Here is a 25,189-nt window from a genome sequence, read left to right as displayed (position 1 = left end):
ATTGGGCAACATTCATTGATCATCGTTCAAATCCCAACACCCAAGTAAGATTTTTTTTTTAAAATAATTTTTTCTCAAAATAAATTATTATAATAATAATTATTTTTTTTATAGTGATTTCACAAAAAAATACTCTAAGTGGGGGTCATTTGAAGATTTACCATATGAATGGAATTCTCAGTTTCCTGAGAAGAAGGGGTTATATGATATTTTTTTAATTTGTCTATCAAATATATAATATTATATATATATATATTCAATAATAGAAATATTTTTTATAGGAAGAGAAGATGGACAACAAGTGAACTTTGTAGAGCTTTACAAAGCAACTCGTTAAATAAAGAGGGCAATCTTCCAAGAAGAAACGGCTGCAGCCATTGTGAGATAATAATTATTTGATTAACAATTAACAATTTCAAAATTTTTCTAATTTTTCTTTTTTTAATTAGGAAAAGCTCAAAGAATATATGAAAGTCAGTATTCATTAGATTTTAGTGTTGTGGTAATGATATTTCACTACAAGGTTTAGGCCCAAAATCACTATGGACGTTGTGAGGGATTGCGATTAGCTCCAACACCGACACAAGTATTTGGATGTTCTCGTCAAGTCAAGGGACATTAGGGCCTTTTGCAGAAAATGCATTTGACCAAATGAGAGGACGGAGTCCATAACGTTGAGGAGTAAAATAAAAGATTGCAAGAAGAGTTGGATCTAGAAAGAGAAAGGATTGGCTATGGAAAGAGAAGAGAGAAGAGAAAGGAAAGGGAAAAGGGAGGAATGATTTTTGACATGCAAAAGGAAATGGAAGAAAGATTCATGCTGTCGATGGATAGAATGAAAATGGCTAATGCGACACTTTAATTCAGTAATTATGCTTAACTTGTTTTATTTAGGCTTTTTTCATCTTATATTTTTTAATGTTACCTATTTGCTATATTTGCAAGATTCATCTTCCAATGCTAGTCCAAATAGTAGATCAAATGAGGATTTGAACAATTCTCCAGGCTCTTTTCATAAATGAATTTTCTTCTTGAAATCATTATTGTAATGAATAATGAATATTTGTTTCTTTTGTTTTCTTTCTGTTTAAATTTGTTAAAACTTGATGAAGAATGTTTTATTAATTTTTTTTTTCAGTTATAATATTCTCCTTTCATTTTTTCATGAATAATATATAAATTATTTGTATTAATATTAACAACATAATTTTCATAATCTTATACGAATTTATTTAAAAAAATAAAATTTTTTTATTACAAAAACTAATATTTATTATTATCTAAATATCTTTTGGTTAAAATTAGTACTATAAAAATTAGCATAACAAAATAGATTTAATTATATAATGTTGATTATGGTAGAGGTAATTTATTCACAATCATTATTTCTGGTACCGTAGAAAATATAAACATATTTTTTTAATTATTAAGACTAAGCAATTTGTGAGAAATTAATTAATGAGTTATAATTAATATTATAAATTTTATTAACTTAAATTGACCATTAAACTACATAACAACAGTTAATAATATAGTAGTTTTTTTGTTAGGACGATTTAATTATTTTAATTATTAATAAAAATATTGTGATTTTCTTAATATAAAATAAAATAAAAATAATTAAATTAATTATTTTAAAAACTGATACTGGCTCATGTTGAGCCACGTTTTTTACAAAAGTGTGCTTGAAGCCACCTTTTTTTAGAAAACGTGGCTTATTAAGCCATGTTTTAGTACCAAAAACGTGGCTTATAAAGCCACGTTGGCTTTATCTGCTTTTATATATGCTCTTATCTGCTTTCATTTGTTGCTTGCTTTTCATTTGTTTCTCACCATATCTCATTTTCTCATGTTCCTATATCCTCTGACTCTTTTTTTTTTTTCATGTAATTGTTTATGATTTATTAATTTTTTTATTTATTCATTTCTTATTTGTAAGTAAATTTTTTATTTTATCTATTTTTTACTCTATCTGTCTCTTTTAATTTTTCCATTTTTTTTAAATTTCTAATTATATTTTTTCTTTGGGAAATATTATATCTTAATAAGATTCTAAAATATTGATTACAAATATTTATAAGTAGAAACAAACATCTATACATCAACCACGCAACAAAAATATTTACATAACTTGTATTAATAATCTAATCAAAAATAATTAAAATTTAATTGTCGAAAACAATTTGAAAATTAAATTTGTGAAATAATTTTTTCAAATATACCAAATACTAATAATATTAATATAGTAATTTGAGTATTTAAATAGTTCAAAAGCTTGTGAAAAAGATTTAAATTTTCAAAAAAAATTATCACAATTTTATTTAATGAAATAAGTCAGTACCACGTTAAACGTGGATTTAATATAATAATATGTAATATTTAAATTTGAAAAATTTTTTAAAATATTTAATTTGCTACCAAAAATGTTACTAATGTTTTTAAATAAAAGTAATAGCCATGTTTTTTGGAAAAATGTGGCTAAAGTCTGACAATATGTCAGGTTTAGCGATACACATTTTTTTTTTTTCAAAAAAGTGTGGCTTGAGCCACTTTTTTTAAAACTGAGGCATGTTTCTTGCCATGGTTAAAATAGCCACATTTTTTCCAACTATTGGTATGAAGCTTTGCTACGTTTTAAAAATGTGGCTATTGAACAAATGAAATCATGGTTAAATATTGGCTTGGTTGTAGTGTGGCTTAAATGGTGACCTACCAAGTGCATAGCATTGAAGAGCATTAGCCAAGAGATTGACTAACTTTAAACAAGCAGTTACTTCGAGCTTCTATGAAGAATATAGAATCACAAATAGGTAACACTTTGAGGAATATGGAGACTCAAATAAGTAATTTGGCTAGGTTACTTACTAGAAAGAATCAAAATAAACTTTGAAGCAATACTCAAGTCATTCCATAAAAGGAAGTCATGGTAGTCACCTTACAAAATGGTATAAAGTGTTAGAAAACAAATAAAATATAAAAAAACATTTACTTGTAAACAAGTGTTAGCAGCTCACCTTTAGTAATATAGAGCGAGAAATAAAGTATCATCAAGAGCTTACTTGGTAATATCATTGTAGAGAGAGACGTCATGAGGATTTAATCAAACTTGAACTCAACTCAAGGCCACCATAAACCACGAATGAAGTATAAAGGTGACTTAGGTGAAAAAATAAGCAATTTAATATGCATACGTGCGCGCGGCACGCACACACACACACACAATTCAGGTAATTAACTGAGCAATATGACGAATTGCCTCTGGTAAAAGCTCATCAAACTAGAGCTTGCCATGTCAATAGCGTATGAGCTTCCAAAGGGAGAAAGGTATGGTTTCCTTTATCTTGACGTGCCAATTCTTCTCTTATTCCTAAAGAAACCATGTCTAACTTTGCCTTTATGCCATCTTTCATTTTTCCTAGCACTTAAAGTAAAGTTCCAATAAGACTCTCACAAACATTTTTCTCAATATGTATAACATTAAGAAAATGCCAAATATCTAAGGTGGTCTAATAAAGAGTTCAAAGAAAATAGATCTCTTCTTCTATCCACTTGTCTTAAGGTGCCTCACAAAAGGTTTGCTGAATTCAATATCCAAATCATTGATATTCTCAAATGGCTCATTACTTGTTAGTGGCAAAGGTGGCTTACCTTCTTTTAGATTTCTATTGAAGGCTTTTCTTAACCATTGATAATGATGTTCTCGTGTAAAAACCAATGATGCCCGAGGTAAACATTTTTCATCCCATGTTGTAACCTTGTAGAATGTGTTCCCTCTTCACAAATAGGGCATTCAAGTTGCCCTTTAGTGCTATACCCTGATAGATTACTATAGGCAGGAAAGTCATTGATTAGACCTAAGAGCATAGCTCTTAAATTTTTCTTCCCTATACCCATCATATACCTTTACACCTGATTCCTTACATGATCTTTAAGTCATCAATTAGAGAAGCTAAATATATGTCTATGTCATTCTAAGGTTGCTTGGGTCCCACAATCAGTATGGATAACATCATATACTTATGCTTCATACAAAGCCACGGAGGAAGATTATAAATCACTAAAATTATTGGCCATGTGCTATGGCTACTGCTTTGAAGCCCATATAGATTCATCCTATCAGTAGATAAAGTAAGGCATAAGTTCCTACTTTCACTCCTAAATTCAGGGTACTGATAATCAATCTTTCTCCATTATAGAGAATCATCAAGATGAGGAAGCATACTGTCTTTAATCCTTTCATCTACATGATATGTTAAGCTTTTCTCAACTTCTGCATTATACATGTAATATCTTACTTCACTAAACACATTTAATAAATCAAGTTCATGGTAATGAGGGATTAATTCTGAAGAGTGATTATCAAGTTTTTAATTTAAAAATAAGGAATCCTAAATTTTCTAAATAGAAACAAATTCATATTGATAAAAATATTTCACATCAGAGTAAAGATACGTTTTCAGAAGCATGGGATACCTTAGAGGAGTGAAAGAAGTTGAAAATGTTTGAAAACAAATTATATATTAAAATATAGAGCAATGCGCCATAGCAGACACACTCTGCGCTACGGTGTGTGTGTTCTCTATGCCACACTCCACGGCTCAGGCGCCATGTGCCATGGTGTATTGCACGAATTTTCACTGGTTCTACTATCAAAATGACGTCCGACATCTGATTGACGTGATCTAGGTGTCTATGAAAAGTCCTTTTCCTGTACTAACTAATGGCACAGGCTTCACTTCCAAAACACATCACACTAGGAAGTTGGACACCCAAACACCATTTAACCACTTTTCAACACTTTTATATAAAATGGGTGTTCAAAACCTTCAACAAGTGCCAAAAGCTTTTCCTAACACCTAGACCATGTCCAATGGACCTAGGACTACCAGTACAACACGTCTCAAGCATTGAAACATCATTATGATTGAAATTCACTCCTCAACCCCAATTTACCAAAAACAAAGGGGGAGGTAAGATAGCATTGCATTAAACTCTAAAACATTCAAAACATGTTTAAATCTTCTTTTCTACACTTGCACTAGTATTTTGGCCTTATAAAACATATATATGACAACATAAACCAAGGCTAAGGGCCCAAAATACAATTATAACATTTCCAAACCAAAATAGTGCAAGTATGGGTAATATGCATCCTAAAATTGGTAAACATATGCTATTACATAACTACATCTAAAACCAGAGGCATACAGGAAGGAATGTACTAATTCCCAACTCTTTAGTCTTCTCCCTCTCAACACCAATGCTAGAGCCTGAAAAGTATTAAATAAGAGGGGTGAGTCTAGCCACTCAATAACTAAGGTTAAACCTATCCTATACAGTTATATATCAATTATAAAATAAATATATGCACCATAAGATCAAAGTTATAAAACATTTCCCTATATATCACATTTTATCATTTATCTCTTTATAGCTTCTTTACTCACATAACTAGGTGCATTGTTGCCATATTTTTAGATATGTGACAAGATCCATACTCTTGTGACCTGCCACCACTTAGCATGTGTGACGTCATATATTTACTTAGGCAATGATCAACCAACCTTATATCCTCCTTATTTCCTCAGACTGAAACTGTGGGCTATAATACTGATTAGGGCTCCATCCGTGTGACTGGACTACCTAAGCTCACCAATTATGAGGTGTGACCTAGCCAAAGATCACAGAACTTACTTTCAGACTATGACTTCCCCTATTCTCGAATCCCTGGGGTGTCTTATACCCTAGGCTATTCTCCTCAATTAATCGGTGGAGATAGTTAGGTTCTAGTCTCTCGACAACTATGGGATAGTCCCTTGACAAACAATGGGACAAGGCTATAGCCCCTGTGCATTGGAGGGTAGCCTAATTACCATATGAATTTTCTCTACTCCTAAATCTCTAGGCGAACTCCCGCCACTGATCATGCCATAATCACTACTCACTTGTTCTCGATTTTCACTTTCATAAACTCACTAATACAACAATCATGTTGGGCTCATGATCTTGTGCTACCTAAGTGTATATTCTCATCCATTTCTCAAAAATTCATTTCATGACTAACACAATTACCTCTTGTAACATCCTAAAAATTTTAAGACTCAAATTTATTTAAAAAAAATAAATAAAAATAAAATAAAATATCTATAATTAAATTAAAATTTAGAATAATTTAATAGAGGCCCAGAGTTTGAATTTTACTAAGCAAAAGTTTGGTTTTATTTGATTTTTAACTATGGGAAAAATTACCAAAGTTGACCCGGGCTTTTGTGCAATAATAAAAAATGTTGGGCCCCTTTCTTGTAATTTTTCCCAAAATTTTTGACCAGCATTTTAAAGAGCAAACAGATGCAGAAAATGCAGAAAATGAACAAGGGAAGGAAACGCACAAACGGGAGAGGAGAGAGAGAGAGAGGAAGAAGAAAGGAGAAAGAGAGGGAGTTAGGCTAGGATCTAGGAGTCTTTGCGACCGTTGCGAGCTCGGCTACATGATAGGTAAACTCCCTACTTCAATCCTCTTCTCTTTCTCTTAATTTTCTTCAATTTTTGGAAGAGAAAATTTTGGATTTTGATCCTAAAGGCTTTATTCTTGTAAGCTTTTGTTTCTTTGGATTCTAGGGAGCATGTTTTGAGTTTCTATATAGTGATCTAATGTTTTGAGTGAATAATTGGATGAAAAGAGGTGTTTTGGGCACAAAATAAACCTTGAGAAATTGGGTTTTTGCTCCTCAATGGTTTAAGCCTATTGATTTAGTTATAATTTTGCTATTTGAGCCCAATAAGATTTAAATTAAGGTTTGGTTTTCATTATAAGGGCTAATGGTGAAAGTTGGTGGCACTAAGTAAAGGTTTTTGATTGATTAAAAATTATATAAATTGGAAATTAGCCTAATGATGGCTAATAAATGGTTTTGGTGGTTAAGTGATACTATGTGAATGGTTGGTTAAATATATGGACCATTAGGGTGGATTATGACTCATTGACCCAAGTTGTGTGGTATGAGTTATAGTCTTCATTGATGCTATTTATCATGATAAGTGATGTGGATCACTTATATGTTGTAGAAAATTTTTGGTGGAACTTATTGAGAAGTAAGGAACAAGCCGAGCCCTATTTTGTACAAGGGGAACCCTTTTGGTACCAAAGGGTTGAGGTAACAGGGGAATTTATATTTCTTATTACTTTGTTTTAGCTATTTTTGAATAAATATTACTAGTTATCATGCATTAAATGTTTTAAAAGATTAAATGTGCTTTATAAGGGGTTATGGGGTACTACTTTGATTATAGTGTAAATATATTTTCTAATTGTTTAATAACAATGTTTTTATGGAAATGAGATTTATAAATATTATACTACTTTAGAGTGTTGAATGGTCAATACTCAAGAAAGGTAGACAAGAGTAAAAGGCATGATCTCGGTGGGAGTTCACCAATGAGAAGGTGTGGATTTTTGATATTCTATGGCACACTGTCAGTACTCAGTGTTGTCTTACGTATTGTGGGCTCAGTGCACTAAAGTGGTTAGTGTATTGAGTGTTCGACACCTCTCAATGGAGAAGGGAATCCGACATATGAAGTGTGAGGTTGAGTGCCTAGGCCAAGGTAGCCCTCACATGGAGAGTAAGTCGGGCTGGCTCTGGGAGGGAGTTAGCTTTGACTGCTCAGGATTCACGTCGAAGGGGCATAGGTGGTTCGGTGGATTAGATCATGCCTTAGATTATGTTTTGTGCCTGTGGAGGTACAAGTAGGTATAAGGTTTACCTGCGAGTTAAAGAGTGCCAGGGGGCATTCTGTTGGTCATGAAAGGCCATATCAGCCTAGGTCATGCATTCATGCATTTTAAATGGCTAAATTATCTACTATGTTGAATTTATTATTCGTTTATTTGATTATGGCTTACTTTGTAATAATCAATGTAAATTTCGTTGTTACTGAGACTGTGGTTGTCTCACCCCCTTTCTTTTCAATATTTTAGGTCCAAGCGAAGGATCCAGTGGTGGACGGGGAAAGGAGCAAAGCTAGGGGTTTGCTTGTGATTTGTAAAGAACTGCAACCCCTTTCTTTTGAGCCAATATATTGTAATGTATTTAAGATTAGGGTGCCAGTAGGATATGATTATGTGTGTGTGTGTGTGAATATGTGTGGATTGTGTGCTTGTGTATGAATTTTTGTCTGTTTACAGACTTGTGGCTAGGAAACTTGGTTATGGTGTGTGGTTTTGATGGATTTACTTAGTAGACCAAGTTTCTATTACAAGCAAATCTTTATTTTGATATATATGTGATTTTATAAGCAAATGCAAAGTGGTTGTATTGCAAATGGTGTGCTATGGAAAAACATACAGCTTAGATAGAGAGAGTGGGTGCGTGGGTCCCACAAGGAGCTCTGATACCAAATGTCACACTTGCCCCGAGTGTTATCCAAAAATCACACAATTCAAATAAACTAAGTGTGGTTAAGGAGTTAATCCTAAAACCAACTTAGGAAACAAACCATTTAAATCACTAAGCAAATATATGATTGCAAAGTAAACATTTAAAACCTTAAAAAAAATTATAGGTTCTAACTATAGCGCACGGAAGCAAGTTAGACGAAAGAGAAATAAAAAGATACTGTCATGACAGCAAAAATAATCAAATTTTTAACATGTCTAATTTTAAATCCGACCGTTGGATCTTTTTAAAATTTGGTATACTTATAGTACCCTTTGAATGTGATGTGTAAGCTTTAAAATCACTTTGATCGGAGGTCGGATGGCGGAATGACGCCTCCCAGAAGTTGACTCGGGAGGGTTGTCATGACAGCAATTTAAATGCTGTCATGACAGTATCTTTTTATTTCTCTTTCGTCTAACTTGCTTCCGTGCGCTATAGTTAGAACCTATAATTTTTTTTAAGGTTTTAAATGTTTACTTTGCAATCATATATTTGCTTAGTGATTTAAATGGTTTGTTTCCTAAGTTGGTTTTAGGATTAACTCCTTAACCACACTTAGTTTATTTGAATTGTGTGATTTTTGGATAACACTCGGGGCAAGTGTTACACCTCTACTCATCATTGCCTTCATTTTCAAAACATAAGCATTTTCATAATAAAATATTTTTGACTTTGCATTTTGTATTTCAAGCCAAAATAGCATTGTGCTCAATCAAATGTTCATACACTCAATGAAAACTAATGCATTATGTTACATAAAAATCAATCTCATGCATGTAATATCCACCATTAGCATTCAAACAATCAATTAACATACAACTACCCAAAGTAGAGTTTTCCCCTGGTTACCTCAAACCTTTGAGGTCAAAGGTTTACTCCTCAATTAACTAGCCTCCAAGCTTGAATTTTCACTCGAAAAAGGTGACCAAGAGCCAAAACTACAAGCAATCAATTTGAATTCCATCAATAACCCAACCTCAATTAATTAAACCCTCAATCTTTACTTCTAATTTGCCTAACCTTCACTTTACATGAGATGGAGCCTAACCATTAGGTTTAATAGTTACCTTTAGCTCCCAATAGCATTAATGAGCCATTAAATTTCCATTAATGGCATCACAAACTTTCAACCACCATAATAAATGGGATTTTTGGGTATTTATGGTGCCCAACAACCCAAGACACCAATACTCATCATATCTAGGTTTAATACTCTAATCTACCCCTATTAACTCTATTTGAGTCAACAAATTTAGACTCATAACCTATATGGACCGAAATTCTACCTCAACTATCATACCTTAACCACAAACTCATAAATGTGGAAGAAAAGGAAAGATTAATGGGAATGATACTTACCTTGGATATTTGTAGCCTTCAAAATACTCTCAAAGTAATCCCCAAGCAAACCTTAGCAGAGCTAAGATGCGCCTATTCTTTATCTCTTTTCTCTTCTTTCTTTTTCTGTCTTAATTAACGTATAATAAAGTACAGAAAATGCTATGTGCCGCGGTGGATGCACAACGTGCCACGACACATGGTACAGAGAGGTCTTCCCTCACTCAGAGATGGCTGTGCACCGTGGCGGATGATCTACGTGCCACGGTGTATGGCACAGCAACTTTAACTCTTCTTTTTCTTCTCCGTTCGATGCTTGAGTGGCTCGCCTTAATACTAGACCCACAGTAAGGCTGAAATAGCATCAAATAAGATTATTAGACCTTTCCGGCCACACACCACTCCAATTTACTTAATTACCCTAATTAAATTTAATTAATTAGAGAATTAAAACTTGGGATGTTACAATAAATGCATATAAATCTAGGCACATTGGAAAATACCATAGTGCCTACATCATACTCAATTTGTTCTACTTATAGCATGAGGCATTACACTTCAGATACTCAATTAATGATGCATAGTCATTCTAAAATAAAAGGCAATTATTAAGGCATGCATGTATCTTTTCATAACTCATGCTAATTGATTGTAGCACTTGTTTTGTTCAGTAAGGAAGCTAATTTTCCTTAAGAAGTAATTCTACTTTCAATACCTAAGCAACTTAGTAAAGCTCGCATCACTCCATCTATGTTTTGCTTTCATGTTGTACAATTTTAACATTGTTGACAACATTGATACACTAAAACTAGTATATACTAGCGTCTGTTATCACTTTTTAACTTTTCAAACATTTTTAGACAATTCTTGAGGTCCTCTTCAATCACTTTGGCCATTTGTTTGAGACAATCTTCCTTAAGTACACATGTGTCAAAACTATCGAAGATGATGCATAGTTTTCACTATGTTGCTGGCTATAACTAATATCATCCCTTGTCTCACCATGCATTGTCTAACACTTATAATTTTGATCTATTCCATTAATCACTAAGTGTTCTTCACAAGTATTTGGACTAACCTGCTTCATAAGGTTATACTTTAAACATAGGCAAACAATTCTAACAGGGTCCTCCGCATGCTTAACTGCAAACTTAACAAAGTTTGCTACCCTATTCCAATATTCCTTGGATGGACTATTATCAGACATTCATTCCTCATCCATAATTCCTAGAAAATTAAAAGGGAAATACAATTAGTGACTTTGACTACTCCTAGATAATGGAGAGTTAGATATAAGGATCAATCAATCAATAAGTTACTAACCACATGTTTACACATTTCCTCTTTAATCTTGTTTAAAACTAATATCTATATTTTAATACTAGTCATTGGAATAATTTTAGCAGCATAACGACTTAAAAAAGAGAGTTTATTGAGTTTTTTTCCCTCTCTTTATTAAAAAAATTTCATCCTACAAGTTTTCTTATAACTTAAATTATACTCAATCAAGTTATCCAACAATAATTGATACAAAAATTTTATCCAATAGTAAAAAATTTAGTAGCATAATGGCTTAAAAAAGAGAGTTTCTTTGGCTTTATGCCTTCTCTTTATTAAAAAAAATTTCAACATGCAAGTTCTCATATAATTGAATTATACTCAATCAAATTACCCAGTAATTGATACAAAAATTTCATTCTAAAAATCCATGATATAACTCAACTAGACCTAGTTAAGCTATCCAACAACAAAATTATCAATACTACTACAATAAGGGAAGCAAATTTTCAACAAAATCATAATTCCTAATAGTAAAATAATTTTTATATAATCCTAAATTTAACTTCATTATTAACAAAGAACCTAATACCCCAAGCTATATAGATATATACATATATTCAATTTGTAAGAATGAATAAAAATTTCATATACCAATCAGTAATTCCAATTAACTTCTTAATTACAATCAATAGACAATAATACCACAAGGAAGAAATTAAAGGGTAGAATAAGGATAGGTCAACTTACTTAAGAGAAGTACACCACTACATGAGGATGAAGAAGTAGAGGAGGAGGAGATCAGAGAAGACCACGATTCTCACTGTTGAATAGTAAGAAGGGGAATTTCAGATGGGATTTACACTAAACATTAAACCTAAAAAAGAATTAAGAAGACAAAAGAGAAACTCAAGAGCAAGGTATTGAGAACGAACCCAAAATACACAAAATGTAGTCTCGGATGAATGAACCATGCATGAAGTTGAGAAAAAGGATATCATGAGCAAAACCCACTATGAATTGAGTGTGAATTTGTGTTTTTAGGCAGTTCTTATGATGAAAAATGGATTTCAGGGAGTCTAGATGTGTTTCTAAAAACGTTCACGTTACAGAAATGTGAAAAGGAAAGGTTTTAGAGCATAAATTTAAAAGAAAATACTTAACGATTATTATGAAATAATCGTCGAGTATCACTTACTTGATGCTTTCTTTAAAACAATTGTCAAGTATTAGCCAAACATACTTGACGGTTGTTTCAAAGAAAGCATCAAGTAAACATTTTCTTTTTTAAAATTATATATTTGACACTTATTAAGATATAACCGTTAAGTATATGATTTATATACTTAACAGTTGTTTTCAAACAAGTGTCAAATATATTTATATATAACATAATTTTAGATAAAAGATATATTTGACAGTTACTATTATAGAATCGTCAATTATATGTTTAAATATTTGACAATTTTTAAAAAAAAACACATCAAGGATTTAGATCCTTTTTTATTTGTCATTTTTAGCTTATAAATGTCAAATATGTGGTGTTATACTTAGCTTATTCTGTGGTAGTAATGATTGAGAATTTTAGAACGATATTATTTAATTTTATTATATGTTTCTAAATTACCTAGTTTAGGTAGGGATGTAGCTAAATTAGGGAGTTAGTTTTTAATTTATTTTGTTTTGACTCTTTTCTTTTATTTTCATATATTTTTTCCAATTATATTTATTTCTTTTGCTCTTCATGTTGATTTCATGATTAGCCACCATTTAATCAAATCTATAGGTAATCTCGGTGGACTGGGAGATGAAGAGAGAACCTAAATCTAAAGAAATAGATATAAATAACTAGGTTAGGAATAGTTCTAGATTAGGGAAGCTACTCGACTTGGTATATGAAAAGAGGTTCGATAAGAGGTTGAATGAGAATTTTATGCATTGCTCCAAGAAGAAATAATGACCCAGCTTTATAAGAAGATGAAATCTATAGTCTTGGGCATGACAATTATAGTAGTTGAACATACATCCTAGGTTTGTGTGCATTTAATTTAATGTAGATTAGTGTTTAATTTTATTAACATTTAATTTTTTTTATTTATTTCGTCCAGACTTCCCCTATGATACAAAGCACCAAAGATAATTGTATTCTACTAGAGGCACTGGCATTGGCACTAGTAGACCCCGATCCTCCTGTACCAGATGACAAAGGAACTCATTGCTATCTTTATTCAAAGGTTTCAAAAAAAAACATGTTTTTGCTGAAGGTCAAGTATACAATACATTTGTGTCTTCAATCCATCATTAAAAAAATTGAGATGATCAAGTTAGGGTGATAGTTACAAATGTTTGGATAGGTGACGATAATGCATCGGTGCCATTTCTTACCTCTAAAGTTGCAACAGTAGCCCAAACAAAAAGAGCTTTCATTCTATGGCCCAAAAGTTTTGTGTCAAATGTGGATGTAACAAGTTTACAAGAATATGATAGAGGCCATTAATATTAAAATGCCAATGAGTATCGTGGGTGCAAAAATGCAATATGTCTTTCCAATTGACAAAAAACACCTCAAGGAGTTTCTAATTTTAAAGGAACTGGACATTTCATTTGCCCAATTAGGAATCTTGTATTTACTTTTCTCCATTTTTCATAGATTTCTTTCATGGCACTAATGTTTTAATTTGAACACATTTCAATGATGAGAACCTTTACAATGCATGCTATGAAATAGAAAAAAAAGAAAAATTTAGATTTCTGTGCTAGGAAGCTTTTGTAGGGGAAAAGGAATGCAATACATTGGAGGAAGACATAATGCGATGAATTATATGGTAGATATAAGTTGTCATGTTATCTAACGCTGATTATTGAAAGACAAGTATTTTTTATTCATGTTTATATATTTCTAAAGTTGTTTCATGTTATTTAATAAATATAAAACAATTTTATATTTTGCAGGTATCATTGGTCACTTTGCATTCCTTGCCTTCCTGAAGCTATAGTATACTGGTTTTGTTCTCTGGGCAATAAACTAAGTGATAAGATTAAATATATTTTCAACAAGTAAATTTATCCTAGTAAAACCTGTTAAGTGAATGTTGACGATGTATATTTTTAATGTTTTTTTTCATTTACAACTCATGATAGAGTGCTTTAAACATATTATATGTCGACTAGATTACGTAAGGAGGAGATAGCGATTTATTGGATTTACCCAAAAGTGAGTATGAACACTTACTTCTATCTTTAATCATCATTCACTTGTATGAGATTTACCCAAAAGCTAGTTTATTTAATTTTAAATTTCTGTGTATTTTCAGTCCAGAGTAGTTAGGATAAATAGAATGTGGATATTATATTATCCCTCACATGTATAAGATAACTAAAGTAGGAAGTACCATGAAATTGCATAAGGTATTTATTTGATTTTGTAATTTTAGTTTAAATTCTTTCATCAAATTCTTCAAGAGAACTTTTCAATGTAAGATGTTGCAATTAGTTGATAAGATTAGATACAATGGAAAAATATAATGTTGCACTATAAGAATTTGTTAAATTAGACACCCCATATTTGACGGTCATATGATAAAGCAAAAAATAAAAAAGTCAATGAATACTTGACAGTTGTTTCAAAACAACCATCAAGTATTTAAAACTATACTTGATGATTATATTGAAAAAACCATATAATATATATTTTACCTTAATTATTGTTGGAAAGACATATAGTTGATGCTTGTTTGAAGATAACCATCAAAAATATGTTCAATATGTTGGACAGTTATCTTCAAACAAGCATCAAATTCATTATTTTTCAAAACAAATTGAAATAAAATTAATTACTTGACATTTGTTTTGAAAAAAAGTCAAGTATGTCTAGAACATACTTGATAGTTGTTTCAAAATAAGCATCAAATATAAATAACTATCAAATATTAGCATTTTAAATTATAACTCCAAAACACTTTCCCTCTTCACATTTTTGCAACTTTAAAATAATTCAAAACACATCTAAACCACTTGAAACCCATTTTGCGTCACTCTAGCAGCCAAAATGCATGACTTCACATTTGATTCCTTGTGGGTTTTTGATTTTCAATGCCAATCATGCTCGTAGGTGCTCGTGCTTGTGCTCTTGGATTCTTTGCTTGTGGCTTGCCCTTTCTCCATTTTTGCATATATTCTCTTCCTTTTAAGGTTGGTTCTTGCTTTTTCAATCATTAATCCTCATTTTGAATTCATAGGTTGTTAATTTTGAGTTATATATGTAATGAGTTATTCGAATGTTGATTATTTTGTCTCTCCATTGGTTTTCTTGTTAATGGGTGTTTGAAATTTAGAATTTTGGTTACTTGATGGTGCTTATTCTGTAATTGAAAGATTACTTTTGATTTTTTATTGCTTGAATTATAATTTTTACATTCTTAGTGTTTGAATTGATTGAAAATTGGCTTATGTAATTGTAATTTTGATTTTTTAAGTTGATATATATAGTGTTTAATGTGGATTATATGATTTTCATTAAAATTTGGCTTCTTAGTGGTGTTATTATTGTTGTTGCTAGATCATATATCAACATATTGTTCTTATCTTGATCTATTTAATGGAGAACCAAGCAATAGAGAAGATATGGTCGTACTTTTTAACCAGTAAGTTGAATTATATTTTTTACTTGTTATTTTTAATTTCCATATATATATTTCTTGCATTCATTCGATACTTTCTTCTTAGTGCTATGGTGTTGTATCACACTGTGATCAACAAGAATGTGTCCTCCCAAATGAGGACATTTGACTTTTTTGAGAAATGAGTCACTGTTAATGTATTCATTTAATTGACTAAATTTTTAATCAAGAAATCATGACATGTTATACAATTTCATTGATATATATGTGGTTTTTTTGTAGTGTCCACTTCAGCCAAATCAAGCAATGACTGTGGTTATTGCCTAATGTAATTCATGAAAGACATAATCACCCATACACCTACCATATTATCAGACAAGGCATATTAAATTTAATTACATTTAAATTATAAATTTTAACCAACTTTAAATAGCTAGCTATTAACTTAAACTTGTTGTGACTATTTGCTCACAGTACTTTAAGGACGTCTACTGCATTCATTATATAATTGTAGATGTAGAGAAAATCCTTAAAGAGGTGGCCCAAGCCATGTTCAATATTTAGGTAGCAGCAGCAGTTAGGCCAGCCTAATAGTTTGTTAAGTAGGTATATACATTTTCATGTTACATTTTTCTTGGCTAATTTTTATGCCTAAGGCGGGCCACTTAATTAGTTTTGAAAATTTAATTAGTTTGCAAATTATGGTTTAAGGGGCTATAGGTATAGGAATTTAATTTATTATCCTTTAATAGTAATCTTGATAGAAACATTCATTGTATTATTTTTGGATAATGGTTGACTAGTTTTATTTTGTATTTTGTGTATCTTTATATAGGATGGCTACTTGGAAAGTAGCTCATCCTTTAAAAAAAAAAATCATGAACACTTGACGGTTCTTTAGATATAACCATCAAGTATTTGTAAACTTGATGGCTATCTACAAATAATTTTCAAGTATTTTGAAATACTTAATGGTTATTTGTAAATAACCATCAACTAATTATGGCAAGAACCAAAAAAATGAGGCCTAATTTTTGCCATAATAACTTGACGGTTATTTATAAATAACCATCAAGTATTTTTTATAATACTTGATAGTTATTTGTAGATAATCGTTAAGTATACACTTCTAGAAACAATTATGTAAGTACTTGATGATTATTTGTAGATAACCGTCAAGTATATGCTTCTAGAAACAATTAGGTAAGCATATACTTAACATTTATTTAGAAATAATCATCAAGTAAAGCTCTTAATACTTGATAGTTTTTAATTGTCAAGTACAGCCCTAATATGTGGCACCCTTTTACTTGATGGATAAAACCTATCAAATATAGGCCAAAATAACTATCAAGTAATGGAGTCTTCTATGGTAGCATTAGTTACAATAATTAGTCGATCAAATTGCTAGATTGATTACTTTAGACACAATGGACAAATATTATGCTATCTACACATATAACTAATTGATTTTACTAATTGGCTAGCTATTTTTACCTGCTAGATATATTCTTGACAATTTATGGGTTTATTTTATGGATAAGGTAGAAAACAAAATGGACATTAAAAAAAAATAACTTTTCACATTGGTTATGTCCAAACTGACGTGAAATATCTACTTCCCACATTAGTTAGTAGTTGTAACCAACATGGAATGTCTAACTTTCCACGTTGGCTTGGACATAACTGACATGGAAAGTTTGTTAACCGACATGAAAAGTCGTGCTTTCCACCATAGAATGTTTAACAACCCTTTTAAACCTATGTAAAATGTCTAAAATAACCAATGTAAAATGTACTTCTTGCAATAGTACATTCATTATTATGACAGGTTATCGTTCAAAATACAACACACTTCACCAACAATTTTATAACATAAAACAATTCATGGATTTTCACCACCAATAGTAATCCTCTCACACCAATATAAGTTTTATACATATTAAAATATTCATACAATCTAATGAAAGAGAATATAAAATAAATTAACTGCAGTTACCTCACTCTATATTAATTTAAGCAAGCTTGTGTAAGCCACTAACGTAAACAACCAAACTACAAAGTGAATAACATACTTATAAACTATAATTTCAATTAAATGAAATTTACGACATAAAGTCACTAATTCCAACTAAATTCTCCAAATCTTTGTTTCAATTGATTTTAAATTTCACATTCTGACATCAATTCTAATCATTCCTCAATCCAATCAACTTATACAAAACCCCTAATTTCTACCAATTAGGGTTCCTTCAACATCCCCAAATTTCAATTCAAGGCCAAATAATAAATTCTAAACTAATTCAATTTCAATTAATCTTCAAATAAATCATGTATGATTACTTGAACAAAGGTTACCATACTTACTCTTGGACCATGAATTTTTCCTTTCTTGAATCTCAAGGGTGTCATGATGCTTGACCCATACCATTCCTTGTAAGAAGCCGGTGATGCAAGATATGCCACCCATATCATTTTTCTAAGGACAATGGCAATACTAAGCAATTTTCATATTTTCACCAACCACCAGGGCCACTTGCAGTAGAGGCTTATAACATGGATTTGAAGTCACTACCCTACTTAGAATGAACTCCCACCCAACACGATTGTGCCAAAATACATCACATGCACATATTACATGTAATCATGTTCTCATACTCAATTTTAGTAATATCTAAACCCGTATGCTTGAGTGTCATAATCTATCACATAGAAGCATTTCCAATGACATACTATAACATAATCACCCACTTTACATTATTTTCTAAATCGTATGTATATTATTTCCATATCTCACAAAACTCATAATTACAAACAAATAGTATATACAAGAATTTATGTTCCTAGTTACCTCAACTTAGTTTGCCAACCAAGAGTACCCATGAGTACCAAGTGGAACTTCCAACAAGCTCAAATGCACCAATAGAGGATTAATTTAGATTCCGCAATGGTTTTTATCATCAATAATCATAACATGAGTTTTATTTAATCAAAATATTAACCCAAATTTCTCATTGTGGTCATTAATGTAACATCCCAATTTAAATTTTTAGAGTTAATTAGAGTTAATAGAAATTAGGAAGAATATTTGAATGTAAATAAATTAATTAGGAAATATTTTTTTAGTTCAACGTAGGACAAAATTTCAAGTTAATATTTTTGAAAATTAAAATAATAATAGTAATAAAAATAAAATGATATATATAAGAGTAAATAAAATAATAATAATAATATAAAAAAAAACGAAAGAAAGGAGTTGCAGAAGAGGTTTGAGTAGGGAGTAAATTAAGTTGGATATATATATATATATATATATACCCACCCAATGTATATCTCCCATTCAATTTCTTTTCCTTCTTCCTTCTTCTCGAGCAAGTCACGACAATAGGGAGGGGAGGGGAGAAGAGACAAAGCGGTGGTTCTTGGATTTTAGAAATTTTGAGGGGTAAGATTTCATATTTAAAATTACCCCCATTTTCAAAACTCCTTTAATAAATATTTTCCTACTCTTTTTAATGATAGTAATATTTTGATAAATGGAATAAATTTTAAGGTTAAGGCTTAGAGTAAGTATTAACTTTTAACAAACAGGAACTATAAGATAGTAGAAAAAAATTAGTATTTAAGTTCTATTAGTTTAGATTTATTCTCTTGACTGATTTAAGAGTTTAAAATTAACATTTTAGTTATAAAATTTTGATTTATGATATATAGGATATTTTATATTGATTAAATTGTATTTTTGGAATTTTTGATAAGTTAATCTAACTTACTTTTGGGTTTTAATTGGAGGAATTTAGATTGGAAGGATATGGTTGTAAATTTAAGAATTTTATAGGTTAATTTTTGAAGTATTGGGCGGTTATGGGATTGAAATGATTATTTTTTAGGTTTAGAAATAGTGAATAAATGTTAAAATTTCTTGTGGAATATTTACATTGTTGACAGAGAATGAAAATTTGGATTTTGGTTGAAGTTGAATTTGGGAAATTGAGAAGTTTAGTTGAACTTTATTTTTAATAGACAAATTATAATATATATATATATATATATATAATGGTGTTTATATCATTTAATATTGTATGTTAATTTGTTTGTGTGGCTAAGGAATTTCTTGCATGTTTAAGTTAGTTATAGCTCATAAAATAGGCAATATTAAAATATCCTTTCATGTATTGAGATACTAATTTTTATTATTGTGTGTGTGTGTTATATATATTGATGCTTGGAAATGTTGTTATGCCCTTAGAGGGCTTGTTTATTGTTTTCCTGAGGATTGGTTTAGAACTTTCTAGCATGCTTGTGTTTATATGAAAATTTGTTATACAACAATTTGTTCCTTTTAAAGCATCCTAGTGACTATTATACAATTAATTTGAAAAATTGATGATTGAGAATAACTAGAATTCTTTTCAAGCATACTTGTATGATTTTATTGTGAAATGTAATATTTGTTTTATATTATGCAAAAGAGTTAATAAGGATGGCTAGTGCTATGGTTATTTGTTTGGGGATGATGATTTGCTCTTAATGTCATGTGGTTTGCCTCCACTACTTGCACATTGATTGGTTTTTGAAAAGCCCTCATTCATGTCAAGCTTTTCAAAGAAAAACTAAAATGTAAAAGAGAGTACATCCTAGGTCATTTTAATCCCATGGAAGCAAGCAATGGCAATCAATACAAATTCATAGACCATAACAAGTTAATGGTAGAGGAGAATTCAAATGAGATTAAGAGTTTGGAGTATTTATAGTTTGGATTTTTGAAAAGTGACAAAAGGAAAATGCTGAAGGTTTGACCAAGCATTTAAAGTTGTTCTTCAAGGATTGAATCCACCTACACCATCCTAATCTTCCTGACTTGATTCAATTTGGTTCTTGCCCTTCAATTAACATAAAGGTGCCTAAATAACCTTTGGGACTAGGCACAAGTGATTAGACTAATTCACAAACACTTTGAAAGCTTATGCCAATCTATGACTTAGCTCTTGAAACCAACCCTAACTCTTGCCTGATCATGTTTAATATCTTAAACCAATCAAGATTATGATTTTAACTACAGTTTAAGACCTAAACAATAGCTAATGCATGTCTAAATAGAAATAAATTGAAATGAAAATATGTATTCATTTATCAAAACCTTAAGGCATACACACAAACACTCAGAGTGCACAACTAGTTCAAGAATCAAGTATATATCTTTTTATTCTTTAAATAAGAAATTTGGCCAAGATGAGACAACTAAAACCTAGATTGAATCATCAAGAACACAAACAAAAGAATTAAAGAAGAAGATGAGAAGAATCATAAGAAAAATGTAATGAAAAAAAAGTTAGATAAACTCAAGCATAGGCTTCATCTCCTTTAAGAAGATCTAGCAATTCATGGTGATTGTCTTTATAATCCATATAGAAATTACTCCTTGAATGGCTTCCATAGATTCAAACCTTGATTGAGAAGAGGACAATGATGGTTGGAAGTGAAGAGATGAGAGAAAATAGAGAGCAAACAAAATGAAAGTAGATCTAGAATTGTGAAGTGAGAGAATGCGTGAGTGATGAAAACAATGTGATTTTTTTGAGTGAGCCTTAGTGATTCACATCCAGCCTTCCTAATCAGCATGTGAGGGTGTAAAATAAGTAGAATGGAGTGGGTTCTAGGAGATCAAAGCTAAGGAGAAATCTGAATTAGTTAACCAACTTGGTTAAGGAGTTAATAAATGTGACCACTAATCAAGCTAGATTAATTTGAGTGCATTTGTAGCTTCATAGAGGCTTCCACCCTTGATCAAAACTCCTTAACACTTCTAAAATGATGATGATAGGTTGATTAAGGGGCTGCTTTGTTGAAATCCTCATGGTTTAGAGTTATTAGAAGCTCTTTGAATCAACTCTTGCACATGTGTCATTTTAGGGTCTTCTTGCTTTGTATTTTGTCTTATAATCCAATCTTCACTAGAGTGATCAAAGCATGTGTGCAAAATTTCAAATAAAAACTCAAAGCCAACTATAAGATACAATGTCACTTCCAAGGTCCTAGGTTATAAAACATGATAACATAATATTAATGTTTTTGTCTTGAAACATCCTGTAACTTATGTCTTTTGATGTCTTTTTTGCTACCTAGAATGAATTTGAATCTCAAACTTATTCCATTAATCTTAGAAAGAAAAAGACACAAACCAAGCTAATGTCCCAAAAATTGTCAAAATGACTAAGACCTTAGGTTAAAAGTAAATCATAATTAATTGATTCAAAAGGCCTAAAAATGTCTAAGTATGAAAGAATTAAGCTTCCAAGAATGCAATAATGTAAGAATATCATCCTAAAATGTATGCAAATAATGCAATATGTTAGTCTTTTACTTGTAATTCCTAATGTCATGACATTTTGGGGCATGGGCAATGCCTTTTTAAGGAACGGACTCTTATTCCAATGGCAATGGACCTTTAGTTGGGCATAACCTTAGTTTAAGCTCCATTTAGCGATAATAAGAGAGTTGGGAGTCATAAAAGTGAGATTGGGTAATGCATCATTGTTGTTAATTTGATATTGATTTAGAAATTGTTACTTGTATGATTTTAAATCTTGCATACCTTGTTTTTGTACTATTTGTGAAAGGATTGCAATACACACACACACGCATTTGCAAATTGGTTTAAAAAAAAGTATATAGGTATATATTAGAATCCAACTATTACTAAGATTTTTGATCTCACATGTTACCTCTTACCAATTTTCAAGTGAGTAGTTAGGTGGAGAGCTATATAGAGGGTATCAGAGAAGTGAGCTTAGGCTCTTTTTCTCGACTTCACATATTCTGTTTGTTTTGTGATTATCGTTGCCATAACCTAGGAACTTAATATATAACTTTATTTTGGATAATTATTGTAGGTTATTTTGGAGAGAGAGATGTTGTTGAGGAGAGAGGAGGAGTGCCAGGCTTCATTGATTCTAAGGTCTTGGAGCATGGTTTAAAGCCTCCCAATACTCTATTTATCTCGGTGACTGCCATTCACCAATTAAGGAGCTTATATAGGTAACTTTGTTGCTTTTTCTTGCGGGGGGCAACCGCATTTAATTTACCTCACATGCTTAACTTTATTTTAGAGTGAATTTCCTAATTTGTGAATAAATATATTATAATATATATATACAAATATTATAATTCTATGAGAATAATTCCGTTAAGTGAGATGCTTGTGGATAATTTTTATGTGTTGGATATTGTTTTAGAATAAGAAATGTTTGATGAATTGAGAACACAGCCACTAGCCATGTAATAAGATTGTGTCTACAATTAAGAGATGTAAATATTGAATATGATATGTGCAGTGTTCAATCATGATGCTTAATTTTTCAAGATTGAGTCTAAAAAAATAGGTTTGAATGAGTGCCCATCCCATATTTTATTGGCTCAAAGAATAAGATCACTTTTAGGGATCTCATTAGTGCTTCTTGTAATTCTTATAGGGGGTTTTCCAAATATAACTCATGTTATAGAACTAAACGAAGCAAATAGCTCAATATTTATTATATTTTGCATAATGGCTAATTTATTATATTTGTCAATATTATACTGTTGTATATTAATAATAAATTCCTTATAAATTTTCAAAATTTTAATGATAAACTGACTATATATTAATGAAAACCCTTTATATCTATTGTGAATTAGCCATACTCTCAAATTTTCAAAAATTTAGCTCATATTTTTCTGGACACAAGATTTATTTATTTTTTTTTGGGCTAATGGGCCAATTTATCCATTCTTATATTAATATCCCTCTTAACGTAAAGGGTGAGGTGAGATAAGAGTAGAGGCAAGTATTTAATCTCTCATGATGCAACAAAATACAATTATTAAATTAATTAAATATATAGATATGTAAATTTTCAAAATTTCTAAGAATTGAATTGATTTAACTGTTCAAATCTCACCTTTGACCTATTCTAGTCCATCCTAGCTTACCTTCGTCCATACAAATACACACGTTGCCATTAACAAAGATTAGTCCAATTGGTAAGAATTCGACTTATAACTCACAAGATTGTAGAACTAAATTCTATTACTAATTGTAAGGATTTTTTTTGGTGGGTAATCCATAAGTACCTTTATAAGCATTTTTTAAGTCTAGAGGCATGCATTAGTCCTAATGAGACCTTAAGACCCAACTCACCTAAATCTTTTTTATATACAAAAAAAAAAAAAACACACACACACACACAACCACATCAGCATGCATTAGTCTTAATGAAAAGGATCATGATTGTTTAATCATGACGTCTCAAGTTTGAGTTCAGATGAATGCAAAAAATGCCTTTGAAAAAAACTATCTTTAAGTTTGAGTCCAATCATGTAGTTAATTAGGCCTGATTATGTTTAAAAATCTTCTACTTTTTCAAGCCAAAACTCTTATAAAAATATGTTTTAAATTGGTAGGTCATCAAACCCAACCAATATTCTTAGCTCTAGACTTTTGGCATGAGAATTTATGGTGATGCATAAGAGAAAAAAATGAAATATTTGGGATGGACTTCACGGCACGCACAAACACACTCCCAACTAGATGGTATTATGCATATCTTATATTAGTCTAATTTTTTTATATTAGTAGGCAGGCATTAAGTATATGAGGTTACAAGTAGGATTACACCTATAAAATTCCACTTATAGGACAGGGGCCTATTGCCCCCCTTACAATTTATTTTTTTTTCCGTAAAATGTAAAGGTTATATATTTTTAGCCCCCTAAATTGGCATATCATAGAAGCCTATAACACCATATGAATTCTCATTTCAATTTTATAGTAGCCTTTTGTGCATGTATAATCCAACTGTTGTAGTAGCTTGAAGATATATTTGTCATAGGATCTATTATTTTCAACAAGACAATGTTTACAATTACTCTTAAAGCATTGATATCATTTGATTTTTTTTATTTTATATTGATGAAAGAAACTGAAAGAAATATGGAATGATTACTACCAAATTTTACAAAGCACTGCAACAAAAATCTTAAAATATATTAAATGAAGAACATATATTACGCCCTAAAAATATAAGGTGTGACAGGCATAGGATATGTGTACAAAACTCATATCCCATAAGCCTTAACTCACGAAGCTTTAAATTTTAAACCATAAATACATTTAATTTAGTAATAGGTTTATATTACTTATTCATTATTTATTTCAATACTCTTCATGCAAACAAAATTCCAATTTTCTATAAAACTTTGATAGAATCTCTCCCTAATATAAGGCTTTTCAAAATTTATCAATAACAAAAAATAATATTTTCAAACAAAAGGAGCTCTGCTCCTTACTAATAATTATGCAATCTGATAAGAAAAATAAGAATCCTACTTATAGCCAATGTGGATCACTTAAACCAAACATTAAATTAGTACAAGTTCAATTTACAATCAAAATGAGATTTGTCTAAAGTAATTCCTCCACTCCCTTTTCAACGATAAAATGCCTCAATGAACACCTTGAGATAAAAGTTGATCTAC

The 25,189-nt window shown here is 30.7% G+C and overlaps 1 long non-coding RNA gene across 1 annotated transcript; it reads right to left on the bottom strand.

Annotated features, from left to right (window-relative positions):
• Positions 1-4,658: 4,658 nt before the first annotated feature.
• Positions 4,659-18,441, bottom strand: LOC129300756 (uncharacterized). Its single transcript, XR_008590828.1, has 4 exons — positions 18,041-18,441; positions 11,805-11,877; positions 9,798-10,129; positions 4,659-5,270 (listed from the first exon to the last, which is right to left on the bottom strand). It is a non-coding gene; the product is annotated as an uncharacterized LOC129300756 (long non-coding RNA).
• Positions 18,442-25,189: the final 6,748 nt, after the last annotated feature.

This window comes from Prosopis cineraria, unplaced genomic scaffold (assembly GCF_029017545.1).
Source record: "Prosopis cineraria cultivar Desert tree isolate PC_DT_omini unplaced genomic scaffold, ASM2901754v1 PC1735, whole genome shotgun sequence".
Classification (NCBI taxonomy): domain Eukaryota; kingdom Viridiplantae; phylum Streptophyta; class Magnoliopsida; order Fabales; family Fabaceae; genus Prosopis; species Prosopis cineraria.
The sequence above is the reverse complement of the archived record's forward strand: the minus strand, read 5'-3'. Positions and strand labels throughout refer to the sequence as shown.